The sequence below is a fragment of the Marmota flaviventris genome, chromosome 13 (genome assembly GCF_047511675.1).
Source record: "Marmota flaviventris isolate mMarFla1 chromosome 13, mMarFla1.hap1, whole genome shotgun sequence".
Classification (NCBI taxonomy): domain Eukaryota; kingdom Metazoa; phylum Chordata; class Mammalia; order Rodentia; family Sciuridae; genus Marmota; species Marmota flaviventris.
Genome location: NC_092510.1, coordinates 60219253 through 60234044, shown reverse-complemented (window position 1 = coordinate 60234044; position 14792 = coordinate 60219253).

The following is a 14792-nucleotide window of genomic DNA, read 5'->3' as shown; positions in this document are numbered from 1 at the left end:
AAAGAGTATGATGAGAATCCAGATTCTATTTCTTTTTAGAATATAGTCTATATGAAAAAAAAAAATGACCGACCAATGATTTCTGCCTGCAAATTTTTGTTACAGATGAGAATTATGGGCCTTAATGAGTGACAGAAATGACTTTGATTCCAAGGCAGTGGCCTCTATTATTTTGGGTGCCCTGAAGAGTTGAAATAAGAATAAATAAAATTAATTCACCTCTTAAATTTTTATTTATGGGAAGAATTATGTTATGTTTTGGGGGGAATGGGAGATAATTTAATTTTGTTTTTTGCTTTGTTTCATTTTTGCATTTTACTAAAGTGGAGAGATGAGGTGGAGACATGGTTCAGCATCTCATGGGGGTCTGATGCAATGTTGTTATTATTATTATTATTATTAAAGTTTCCTTCCTCCCAAGCAAATATTTAGCAGAGTCTTGGAGGTCAGAGCTATATCTAGTTTCAAGAGGAGGTGGTTTATAAAACTGATGGTAATTAGTGGCTGTACAGAATATTTTCCAGAGCAAATAATTGTGAATGGCACCAGTAAGCACTCCAGAAGTTGTTATTTTAATCGTCTAGTTGAAAACATTGGCCTTTCCCCAATAAAATTAAAGCCATGAAATCTAACCAGGGCTGACAATCAAAATTTATTCATTGTTTAAACATTTATCGAGGATTTCCATCATCCTGGATTATGTGAATCCAAGTCACGTAACATATTTATTAAAATCGTAGATTTCTAGGGCCTGTCATCATATCAGTCAATCAGAATCTCTGGGTGGTGCCCTGGGAATCAGCATTTACCATGGCTGGAAGCGCTTTCACATACTAAAACCTTGGACTCTGCTTAAAGGTTGGGGCCTGTTTCATCACTGCAAACCTCCCCCAGCCACTGCATTCAAACTTGACCCAGGAAGTTCCTCAGACAAGGGAAAGGAGGGAAAACTGCAAAATAGTTTTACAATTTGGAGAGATTTTTTTTTTAAAATAGTTTGCTGCTTTAATTTTCATTCATTCATTTATTAATTTATTTATTCTTTCCTAGTTCAACAAATACTTATCGAGAATCTGTTCTGTATCATGTATCTGTAAATTCTGGGAATATGATAAAAATAGTGTCATGTTCCTTCCACCTTCTACTCTGGAACCCATGCAGGTGAAGTCCTTCAAGCAATATAAAGAACACTTAGGGGCTGGGGATGTGGCTCAAGCGGTAACGTACTCTTCTTGCATAGGTGGGGTGCTGGGTTCGATCCTCAGCACCACATAAAAATGAAGATGTTGTGTCCACCGAAAACTAAAAAATTCTTTCTCTTTCTCTTAAACAACAACAACAACAATAACAAAAAACACTTAGCTCTCAGATCTGATGAGAGTCCTGGCTCAGGATGCCTGCTTTGTGTCCTCTTTGTTTTAAAAATTTCTCTAGACTCTGAATTCAGCTTTCCCGTTTTACTTCTATTTTGGTTTCTTATTCTTTAACCCAAAAGCTTAATGTTTGGGGAGCAGGGAATTAATAGTAAGCCAGAGAAGAAATCAAATGCTATCAGAAAATTCAATAAATGAAACTAAAGCTTCTTGTACAAAATTTTGTTTTAGATCAGAGATGCCTCAAAAACATGGAATAAGCTTTGAGAGTAGGTTAGTATTAAAATAAAAACTAGATATCTATAATATTTTGTGATCTGTCAGTGTAAGAAAAAAAACACAGAAATTTACTTTATGATAAGCTCTTCAATATCATCATTTCTATTTTCTCCTTCTTTGTTGATCAGAATCAGATGGAACTCTGATTTTCTTTGAGTAAATATAACCATGATGTTAAAATCATAAGAGTGTAGTCAAATAAATTAACTTGATACAAAGATTTTCTGGTAGCCACAATGGAAATATTCTAGAAAGAGAAAAAGTGTGGGCATTGGATGACCTTTTAAAGTCACTTTGAGAGAAAAATTAAATGGCAAATGAATTCTAATTCTTATCTCTCTCAATATATCACAGCAAACTATATGGAAATATATTCCCATGGTAAGCTAGAAGGAATAGCTTAATGATTTAAAACATCAGGTTTGCAATGATTAGAAACCATAGAACAGTCGGTTTGAATCTCAAAACACTTTAGCTTAATCTTCTCTCCTTCTAAAACATGTCAATAGAATATCTAATTTAGATTCTCTGTGTGTGTGCGTGCACTCACACGTGTGTATGTGTGTGTAGCCACATATGCAGTTATTAAGGGAACTGATACCTCTAACAAACAAAACCCGAGGGTTTTTGTAAGAATAAAAGTTTCACAAAACTATTTGCTTCTAGAAACAATTTTTCATGATCTTCTTTTTAAGAAGTACAGAAAAGCTATTGATAAAATTGGGGAAATTTATAGCTTATTTCTCCTCCATTCTAGGAAAGCAAGCTTAGAATGCTTTGCCTAATGTTACACTGCCCATTTTTAATCAACCCCAAGGAACCTGATGATATACAGTCAGTCTAAAGGGTTTGCTTGCTGCTTAAGCCCATTGCACATGATGAAATTGTATTTTCTCAGTCTAGGGAAAGAGATGCTGAGGATGACAGTTCCTCTTGAAGTGTCAAGAAAGACCTTGAAAAAAATCAATAACTCTCCAGTGGTATATTAAATGCCTATGGAACAAATGTAATTTTTTTATATAACTATTGCAAAAAGTTTCTAAAATATACCTAATTTAGGTGTAAATTATGTCAAATCAGCATGACAGGGCACTAGAGAAGATATGGATGCACAGCTACACTGTCTGCAGATCAAAAATCCATTTTTTTTATTTGACATGTTGAGTTTGGTGTTTTTAGTATAAAAGTTTTACCTTTTTTTTAGAAAATCTGAATCTTTTGATCCTAGAGCCTAGTATCATGGGGAACATTTATAAAAGTTCTTCCTATAACTCCAGGCCAATTAGAATTAGTTAAAATTAGGCAAGGGACATTGATCTGATTTTAGTGAGCCAAACTGAATTATATATTCTAATAATCTTTAGACAGGAAAAGAAAAGAAGTACATTTAACTTAACATTTGCATCCTTTTGGAGAAGTTTTACTCTTCAGGGACATAAATTTCAGTAAGAACTCTTTCTGCCCTCCTGATTCTGAAGGTAATCCATCGCAGCAACATGCTAGTACTTAGCACAATGAAGGCAGCTCTTACAAAGGGATTGAAAGGAATCCAAAATATACTTCTGTTAACTCATCAAAGAAGTGAAACTCTCTCAAGTCACACCACCTTCATTATGATGGCAGCTTAGTTTCAGAAGAAATGTTCAGAGGAGAGCCCTGGAGATGTTTTGCTTTTAAGTAAAATAATTTTTTTTCTGATAATGTAAGTAAAAATTCTAAGAAAAATTAGAAAAATTTAGACCTAGAAAAAAAGTATAAAAACATAAGTCTGTAATTCCTTTCCCTGAAAAAAAACCACTAACACTACTTTTGGTTTATTTTCTTTCACCAAAGGAAATCTTTTGTTCATTTAAAATAAAACTTTGCTTTCCTTTATGCTTAAAGTAATTGTTTTTTTTAATTTTTATTATTGGTTGTTCAAAACATTACATAGTTCTTGACATATCATATTTCATAAAAGTAATTGTTTTTAAATTCTAAATTACACATAAGAGCAAATGATTACGCATAGTAACAACAGAAGTGTGTATTCACAACTTCAATTTATCAAAGGTTACATTTTACAATATTCATTACCAATATTTTTAAATTAAAATTTCAACTATAATTGGCTCATCTACTGTACATCATCCCATTGCTCACTCTGGGATGTAACCACTTCTTGAAGGGTTATATGTTTAATTTCCCCACACATCCATGTATTTATAAGTAAACAACATAACATTTGGATTTATTTTTATTTATAACATATGAATAATATGTTGTGCATATTTCTGCATCTTTTATCGCTCAACATCATTTTCTATATTCATCTGTTAATCAGTTTAACAGAATTCATTCATTTTAACTTATCTAAAATAGTGTACTATATAAATTAAAAATTACATAAATATTCTACACTTTTCCATTCCCACACTGAATCCCTGAATTTTTTCCTTTATATTTTTCTTTCTTAGATTTAGTAAATAACTATAATTATACAACTATAATCTTTGTAATTATATATAGTAGTTGGGTTCATCTTGACAAATTCATGCATGCACGGAAATCGATTTGGAAAAGGTGGAGGGAAAAAAGGGAGGGGATCATGAACTGAAATCAATTTCCTTTACTTTTTTAATATTAAAAGAATGCTTTAAAGAATATCATTGTGCAAATTTGCACACAGTGGCTATTTCAATTTTAATTAGTAAATTCAAATTATTCTATGCAGTAGTCATAAAATATGTTCTTATTCCTGCTGTGTAAGGCAGGATGCAGTTCTCCACGTCCTTGATAGCAAGTAATGTTCTCAGATTTTATTCATTTATTTTTCACTAGATGTAGTTGTTCTCATTGTTTTAACTTGTACACATCTTGTATTACTAGCAAAATATCTCTTCATAAATATAGTAGCTTTTCTATTTTTTCAACTTTCCTCTTCAACATTCTATGGATTTTATATTAACTTAAATGTATATATGAATCAGTTAATTTGAAATTTTTTACATCACAAATATCATCCTCCAATCTATAGTTGATGCTTTAAAATAAAAATTGACACAGTGTCTTTATTGGACATTAAAAACAATGCAAACAAATTTATAAACATTTTAGTTAATTTTTATATCTTCCTTTAGAAGTCCATTCTCATATCAATAAAGATATTCTCTAAAATTCTTTTCAGAGTTCAAAATTAATGCTTTTTTCCCTCACATAAACTGATTAATATATCTTGAATTTCTTCTTACTTCTGAGGAAAAGACCTATATTTTAACATATTTATTAGCTCAGTATCATTTATGGATTAGCCTATCATTGTATCTTTGTAAGGCAATTCAAATTCAATACAGATTCAGTTATTGGATACATAGCTTTTTTGTTGTCTTAAACATATCATTATTTCAGTTTCAAAATCTTAACACATTAAGCATTTGAAAGTGTTTATTTTTAATTTATGTAAATTTTATACTTCCTCTTAATTTTTTGTCGGTGATTTCTGATTTATAACAGTGACATCAAAGAGCCTGTTCTCAAAGAGTTGGGACCACAGCCTAGTTGTGCTAGGATGAACTGCTGAGAGACCAAATAAAATACCTGTGATGGCATATGTTATGGTTTAGATATGAGGTGTCCCCTCAAAACCTCATGTGTGAGTCAATGCAATAAATTTTAGAGGTAAATGTTTAGGTTATGAGAGTCTTAATGTAATCAGTGCATTGATCCCCCTGATAGGAATTAACTGGATGATAACTGGAGGTAGGTAGACTGTGGCTGGAGGAGGAGGGTAATTGGGATTATACCTTTTAGGTATATATTTTGTTTCTGGAAAGGAGAATGCTTGCACTCCTCTCCCCCTATCTTCATCCTGGGGCCATGTTCCTAATGGCTTTCCTCCACCCTACACTTCAGCCATTATGTTCTGCCTCACGTCAGGCCATGAGGAACGGAGTAGGCCATTTATGGACTGAGACCTCTGAAACCATAAGCTCCCAAATAAACTTTTACTCCTAAAATATTTCTTGTCAAGTCTTTTAATCACAGCAGTGAAACAGCTGACTAAAATAGCATATGAGACATAAGGTATATTGAAAAATGTTTTAGAGAAGATCTCGTGGCAACAGGCTAGACAGAGAGCACTTCCATGCCTCACAACACTTCACCAAATAGAGTATCTCTTATGATGGTGTTTTCAGTGGTGGTTAGCTGAATGAACGGCATTTATCCTCTCTACAAAGCCCTCAATTCCATGCCAGTTATCACAGGAGGAAGGGCTTATAAGTTAGGCTACAGTAACAATGACATCACTAATTTACATAGCTTGCTTTGTTCCTTGTATGACTAGTATTCCAAGGAGCAGTTGTCCTGGTATGTGTGTGTGTGTGTGTGCAGGAACATAGTTCCTAAAAATAACACTAGTTTGCCCTATTTGCAATATACTTGAGAAAGAAAGTCAATGTCCTTCCATATAGTATTGAAATGAGCAGTCTAGGCCTGCTCCTATTGTTACCTTAACTTGACTAGGTTCTAGGAAAGGGAAAGTGGCATTTCAGGGACATGGTGTTTTCCTGTTTTCTATGTCTTTAAGGGTGAACCACTCAGAGTTATTCCTTATTATTAAGAATCTTTTAAAAATATTTTTTTAGTTGTTGATGAACCTTTATTTTATTTGCTTATTTATATATGGTGCTAGGATTCGAACACAGTGCCTCACATGTATGAGGCAAAAGCTCTACTGCTGAGCTACAACTCCAGCCTCATTATTAAGAATCATTACTACAGGGGTTAGGGTTGTAGCTCAGTGGTAAAGTGCTTGCCTTGCATGTGTGAGGCCATGGGTTCTGTCCCCAGCACCACGTAAAAATAAACACATAAAAAAGAATAATAAAGATATTAAAAAAAGAATTGTTACTGCATAATTCATGCTCAATTTTATTGGATATTTCTTATATGCTTGAAAAGATTATAGCTTCTTTTAATGAGGTCTGAGTTTATCCATAAATATATTGTATCAAGAATAACATTTATAATTTGCTAAGTAACTTAACAAGATTCTTTCTCTAATAAAACATAAAAAAGCTTGGGGATGTGGCTCCGTGGTGAAGTGCTTCTGGGTTCAATCTTTAGTATCTCCCTTCCCTGCCCCCCCCCCAAAAAAAAAGAGAGGGAGGAGAATAATATGAAACAAATATGCTTTTGAAATGAGAAAGCAATGCTATTACTTCTTCTCACAAAGCTTATCTAATTGAGCAGGAAATTAGGAGGAGTCACTCACAAGATATAAATCTCACCAAATAAGCATCAGAACAGAAATAGAGCACATTACTAGAACTGGCCAGTGAAGGAAGATTTCAGCATCCATGGATCTCCCTGAATATGCTCAAACAAGTAGATAAGAGAGAGTTCTGTAGAGCAGATGAGTTCCTTGGATGTTTATATTCATTCACATCTTTCATGAAATTTGGAAAGTTCTTAGTTATTATTTGTTCATATATCTCTCTGCCCCTATGTCTCTTCTTCTGGAATTCCTATAATACAAATGTGGGTCAGTTTAATGGTGTCCTGCAGGTCCCTTGGTTCTGTCTACTTTTCTTCAATATTTTTTATTTCTGTTCTTTGGAGTTATTAACTTCCATTGTTCTGTTTAGATGTGCTGATTCTTCCGCCTGCTTGAATCTGCTTTTGAATTCATTTCGTGGACATTTTTTGTTTCAGTTATTGTAATTTCTCACTCTAGAATTTCTTTTTGGTTTCTTTTTAAAGGTTTTCTATCTCTTTTTTCATTATTATTTTATTTTTTGCTTATACCTTATTTTCTTAATATTCTTCCTTCCTTCTTTTAGTTATTTAAGCATCTTTTAAACAGTTTATTTGTCAAACATGGTAGCACCAGCCTGTAATCCTCAAATAAGGCAGGAGGATTCCAAATTGGAGGTTAGCTTTGGCCACTTAGCAAGACCCTGTATCAAATTAAAAAATTTTAAAAATGGGGGCTGAGAGTGGAGCTCAATGGTAAAACCTTTCTGGATTCAATCTCCACTTCAGGAAGAGAAAGAAATCACAAACAAACAAACAATTGTATTTAAAATCTCTGATAGACCTTCCATCAGTTCTATTTTAGGGGTACCATATATATTTATGTCTTTCCTTTGAATGGACCATATTTTTATTTATCTTTGCATGCCTGTGATTTTGTTGTTGTTGAAAGATGCATATTTGAACTTAATAATGTGCTAGTCTGGAAATAAAATGACTCCTATGGAAGATGGAGAATTTTGTTTTTTAATTGTTCTAGATAATATGTGCTAAGGATCAGTGTGAGGTGTAAACTTAATAACTCTCATATCTTTTCTGAGCCTAAGTCTTAGAATGACTTGGAATGAAAGTCATGGAATAATTTTCTAGTTTGCCCTGCATACATGGTTACTTTTGGATTTTCTATTTTTCAATGTTTGGCTTCCAAAGGGGGAAAGAGAGGGGGAAAACGGGTACAGTAAAGCCACTGGCTTTAAGTCCTCATAAAGTCACTTCTTCTTGAAGGGAAGGGCCTACAACAATGGAGGGAGGTGCTATAGCATTGACTTCCACCTGTTTTTCTACAAACTCTGTGATCAGAAGCAGCAGTGAACAACCAGAGCACAGATGCCTGATACTTAGAGCACAGGGTCCTTTTTACCCAGTCTGGTTCCTGGAAGCTAGCTATGTGTAGGCTACTTCTTCACAAATTCATATATAGCTTTCTTTCATAATAAGAAGTAAGGTATGAGTGGTTATCATTGTACTGAGAACTGAGAAAAGTAATTAATTGAATTAATGGCATCTTACCATTGAAACCTTTCCCCTGGAAGTTGCAACCCTTTAATAGAATTCTGAGTTCCAAAATAGTTACCTCAGACAGATTCTGCTTGTGCAATTTTTATCTAGGTAGGTAGATAGATCTCTGGTACTTTTTTTACTCTGTCACCTTTCCAGATACTGTTTGTTTTATCAATTTTTAAATTCACATTTAAGGTTGTGCTTTTGTGTCCATCTTGGTTGAAGATTATATTATCTTCCTGGAGAATTGTTCTTTATGAAAGTTCTCTCCTCTCTCCTGCTAATATCTTTTGCCTTAACTCCTGTTACTCATTTTTCATTCATTTACTATTCTTCTCTATTTGAAATTATACATAAGATGGATATTTTGATTTTTACAGCCAAGGAAAATTTAGTTTTATCCACAAATGTATATCATTTTCCACATACACAGTCTTATTTAATCTCATGCCATCTTTAGGGCCTAATATTCCCTTTCATAGTATATTTTATAGTTACTAAGAGTGATTAAAATATTTTCCCTGTAATTATTAGTTTTTGAAAATTTTTATAGCTTAGCTGGGAATAGGCTCAGGTTTCTTTCTTTTATATATATATATATATATATATATATATATATATATATATATATATATATATATATGAATGACAGTGGAGTGCATTATAATTCGTATTACACATAGAGAGCACAATTTTCATATCTCTGTATACAAAGTATATTCATACCAATTCATGCCTTCATGCATGCTCTTTGGATAATAATGATCATCACATTCTACCATCATTTCTATCCCCATGCCCCCTTCCTTCCCCTCCAACCCCTCTGCCCTATCTAGAGTTTGTCTATTCCTCCCATGCTCCCTCTCCCTATTCCACTATGAATCAGCCTCCTTATATCAAAGAAAACATTTGCCATTTTTTTTTTGGATTGGCTAATGTCACATAGCATTATCTTCTCTAACTCATCCATTTACCTGCAATCAGGTTTCTTTTTCTTGGGTGTTAGTTCTTTCAAAATATGAGTCCTCTGTCTTATAGCTTGATAGTGTAATCTGAGACATCTTTAGTCTGTAATTGTGCTACCATTATGGGATATATGATGTGTATCTGTGTGTGTGTATATGATGTATGCACATATATACACACATCATATATGTATATATTATAAATATGTAGGATACCCCAATTTTATATCTTATGTATAATCTAATATATAGTACAGTTAATATATAATATATAATATGTACATGTGCATATATACAGAAATATATAATTCCAGAAATTTTTACTGATAATCTTGGGAATTTAGCTCAAAATAATTCTTTATTTTTTCAAAAGAATTCTTTTTCATTGTTTCTTATTGTATTTGCTAGTCCCGGTTTTCCTATTTTCTTTTTTTGTAAGGAAAATAAAGGGAAACATAGAGATAAGATGCAGAAAAGATGGTTGAATGACAGAATGGCCAAGGTTCCAAGCTTGCTTGCTTTATTTATTTATTTATTTTCATTATAATAGAATAATTTCTTTAATTTTATCTAATATTCTGTTCATGCCCAGTTTTCCCCAATTATTGCCCGAAGAAGTCTTTTTTACAGTCCATTTGTTCAAATCCAAGCTTTATTTATGTCTATAGGTTACTTTAGGTCATTGGCATCATTCATACATATTGTTTATTGTATTACTAGGCAGGTTACAGACTTAGCAACATTACGCAGCTTATTCCTCAGTTACATACTAAATTGCACTGCACAATGTTAAGAGCTTTGTGTAGCTCTCAAGAAAGTCCATTGTATAAAGTTATTGTTATGTGGAAAGGTTTAGGCTCAGTGAAACATTGTGGTTGTCTAACAAGAGAGTTCCTTTATTCCAAGGAGCTGTGTGCCTGAGATCAAAGTCGAGGCTGATAAGACTCTAGCACAGAGCTTCCTCATGCAGGCATTGCCACAGCAGCTAGACATAGCACATGTATTAGTTATCTTACTAGTTCCTAGGAGAAATTTCAGGGCATTCTAAGGGTGGGAAACAGAGTGTCTGCTACCCTCTGGGAGTTTACTCACCAAAGGAATCCTTCCCTATATATTTCTACAGTCAGAATCCCTATACTTTTTCATATTGACATTTAGATTTTTAACTTTCTCATTAAACATTCAATGCCCATTAGCCTTCATTATATATGTTTACTTTATATTCTTGGCCTGTATTCTGGATGATTTGGTCACATCAGCCCAAAAGCCCCAATATTGTCTCCAATATTGTATTAGCCATCTTATATTTCATATTTCTAGCCATTATTTTAATCATTTATTTCATTATTGCTTTTAAACCTTTTAAAACCTATTAATAACTTTAACGATACTACTTTTGTGGTATTATATTGTTATTATTTCTTGTACATTGAGTACCCCTTTCATTTCTTGCATTTGCTGATTTTCTTTTATGGATTTGTTTGTTTTGTAACTTTTCACTTTGGATTCACTGTACTTCTGGTGGGATTATTTTTTCTGCAGGTTTCATGCACCCTGAGCAATGAAAGAATGCCACATGGCTGTTTCTTATTCCCTTTTTTGAGGCTCCAGGTAAGTCATTGGCTTTAGACCAGAATTTCTACTTCTTCTAGAAATTATGCATTTTTATTCCTCACAAGAATACAGTAAAGAAAAAAATCTTCTTCACTTCTACTTCTACACACCCTTAGTCTAGAACCGTTTGTAAGTTCCTTTTCTCTTTCTATGGAAATTATTTCAGCTTTTTTTTCTCTAAAAAATAAGTAAGTCCAAGTTTTTGGAGAATCCAATCTTATTCCCATGGTTTGAAGACTGCAATCATATATTTGTGCCCACCATACCTTGTTGAGTATGAAAGACAGCCTCATATTTCCAAGTCCTACATCTAGATCACTATTCCTCTGGATCTCAGCAACAGCTAAATCTAATTATTTTGACTTTGAGTTTGCCTTTTATTTAGCATCTGTGGATTTTCCTTTTCCCCTTTCATTAAAATTTAATTTTGATTTAAATTATTTTGCCACAGTCTGGCTGGGCACAAATCACTAGCCACTGAAGCAGGAACAAACTTTATTTTTAAACTGCAGGAAAACACTTCACATAGCTCCCGGGGAATCGTCCTGAACGCCACGAGGCTTGTCCAGGAACCCCCAGCCGGAAATATCTCTCCTGGAAATCCCTCCTCCTGCACTTCAACTCTCGGGGAATCCCCGGAAATCCCCACGAGAACTCCAAAATAATGCGAGAACTCAAAAGTTGCGGCAGAGGCGATAGTAATGCCTCGCCTGTCAATCAATACTGTTGGCAAAATGCCAGGGGCCATACAGACTCAGCCGTGGCTCTCAGCATTATTTATCTTTGTTTTTTTTGTAAGTTTTTACCCAGCCTTACTAGGTATTTGTAACAGAGGAGGTATAAGTTATACCAAGTTTACCTTTATTTGCAGAATTTCTCTGCAATTTTTCTCAACATTGAAATCATATTTTATATATGCAACTCAGCTTTTGAATTCTGTTTAATATTAGAGCAGTAACATTTTTCTATGTATTAAAAACCATGACACAACTTAAATGATTACCCAATATTTACTTGCATGGATGTACCATATATTATTTAACCATTTTACTCTGTTTTGACATCTAAATTTTTATGTTATGTTTTTCTAAGTTATGGTATAGTGAATTTTTTTTCCTCTGCTCCACTTTTTTGCTTGCTTTTAGGTTAGTTCCTAAGGATTATATCTAGGAGTGAAAACTCTAAGCATTTTACAGCAATTTTTAAAGCACTATTAATGGAATGGTGCAGGCATGTGTTTATATAAATATGTTTAAATAGAACCTTTTAGAATCACTAAAATTTAAATAAACTGAAGAGGGTAGTACATATGTCTCTCTACAGATAATAGCCCAGAAGATGTAATTAGCTCTAAACTATCATTTCCCAACAGGTGGCTATTTTTGCCTTGAATACCTCAAGTGACAGTTATTATGCAACCTTTCTTGGCAGCTCCTTCCATTACTTAATTTTCTAATATTACTGTTATAGAGATTTTCATAATATTTAATATAAATTACCTTAAGCTTTTCTTTGAACTATAAATATGTATTTGTACCCTCTCACCCACACACTTAATAATTAAGAGCTAATTAGTATCTATGTAAAAAAGTATAGCTGATAGACCCCCAAAAATAAAAGTTCAAATTTCTTCACATAAAGAAATGAAAGTTTCAAGAAGTAAAACAGAAAATGTAGCCCAGAAATAGTATCAGAGAACCTCAAAGAGAAATAAATTATCTAGCTACCCAGCTACAGGCCAAAGCTGGCCAAAGATCAATAATAGTTACAAAACATTAAGTCTTCTGCCTTTAGGGAAGCAACTAAAATCTCTACAGCAATTAAATAGCCCAAAGCAAGAATGTGAACCAATTGATCAGAGTTATGGGAGGCAGATTTTGGCTTACTATCAGAAGAACTTTCTGAAGTTGGAGCTATCCAGGCACAAAATCAGGTGGTGAATTCCCTAACATTTAAGGTTCTTCTGCATAATTTGAATTGTTGCTTATCAGCCAGGATATTCTAGAGGAGACACTTGCATCATTAGCCTCCAAACATTTTTTTAAGAATATTTCATAAAATTAAAAAAATCTTATGATGAAGACTCAAGATAAAGACATCACCTCTTGATTTAAAGGCCTGAATCCCATTTGTGAAGGTTGTGCCCACATTATCTAATTATTTCCCAAAGACCTCACCTTCAATGTGGTATCAACATATAAATTTTGGGGTGACATAACAACCAGCCAGTAGCAATCACACACATTGTTTTGTATTAGATTTTTTCAAGCTAGAAAATATATTAAAAATTATCTTATACTGCTCAACACAGAATTAGAACATGTAATCTGTATGTATCTTTCTATCTATATGTATACACATCCCAAATTCTATGTTTTAGCCATAATTCTTTAAAATATTAGTTCTTGATCTTCTAATACTATTTTGTCTCAACTCATTTCAATAAATTTTTCAACATCCTGGCCTGTTAGTTCACTGAATTTCTCTCCTCAATGATCTTTTGACATCATTTCTTCTTCAGACACTCATCCTACTTTTATCCTGTAGAGCAATGTTTTTTAAAGTGTGTGTATCTTTAGCATTACCCAGGAAATTAATACTTTATAGACATCTAAAATCTTGGGTGTCTTGAATGAGAACCCACTGAATCAGAAACTTTGGTCATGGAGTCTAGAAATTCATATTTAGTAGGTTTTCTAGGCGATGCTGATAAAAACTGTTTGATAGCAAATACTGTGAGCTCATCATTATTTAAAATTGCCAGATAATCTCAATTTTATGTAAATCACTAAGTATAACTTCCCATCTGTCTTGATTCCCCTATCCAAAACCTAGTCCCTAGTCCCAAGTTCATTGATCCTTCCTCCATTTCACCATCCTTTAACTTCACGTTGCTGCTGCTGCTGCTACTACTACTACTACTGCTACCTTTCCTAGTTTAAATTCTGTGATTGAACATGGTAAATACTTCCACAATGTATCTTCACTCTGTAAGTTCTACTGTATTTTGTCTCCTGTTGTACTCTCTTGCCAAAACCAACATCTTTGTTTTAAATCTAGTTATCTAACTTTTCTGAAGTGATACCCTTTCAAGTTGGATGGGAGAATAATTCATAGTCATAATGGATTTGTCTTTTAAATTCATGGAGCCTTTAAAGGTCCTTAATTGCTACCTGGCAATCTTATTCCTCTTCATTAATCTATTGGTTTTCCCATGTAAATTTATTTGGTCTCCTTGTTCCTCAAACAAAAAAAATACTTTGTATAGTTTGTTAGGGCTCTATAACAAAGAAGCACAGACTGGGTAGTTTACGTAACAGAATGTTATTTTCTCACAAGTCTGGATGCTAGAAGCCTGATATGATGGTGTAGACAGTATTGATTTGATCTGAGATTCCTCTCCTTGGCTTGCAGATGGCTCTCTTCTCCCTGTGTTTTCACATGATCATCCCTCTGTGTGTATCTGTGACTTAATATTCATATAAGGGCATCAGTTACATTGAATTTGGGCCCACTCTAATGACCTCATTTTATTTAATTACTTCTTGAAAGACTCTATCTACAAATACAGTCTCTTTCTGATTTTTTTTTTAACTGGGGATTTCAATGCATGAGTTTTGGAGAAGTATCATTCAGTCTATAACATCTTCCCATTTTCCTTATCTGATGATCTTGCTTCCCTTTATATTGAGAAAATGGAAGCAACCAGAGTACTTTAGATTAATTGCCCCAAACCTTTTTCTTTATGTGCCTTCCAGTATATTAC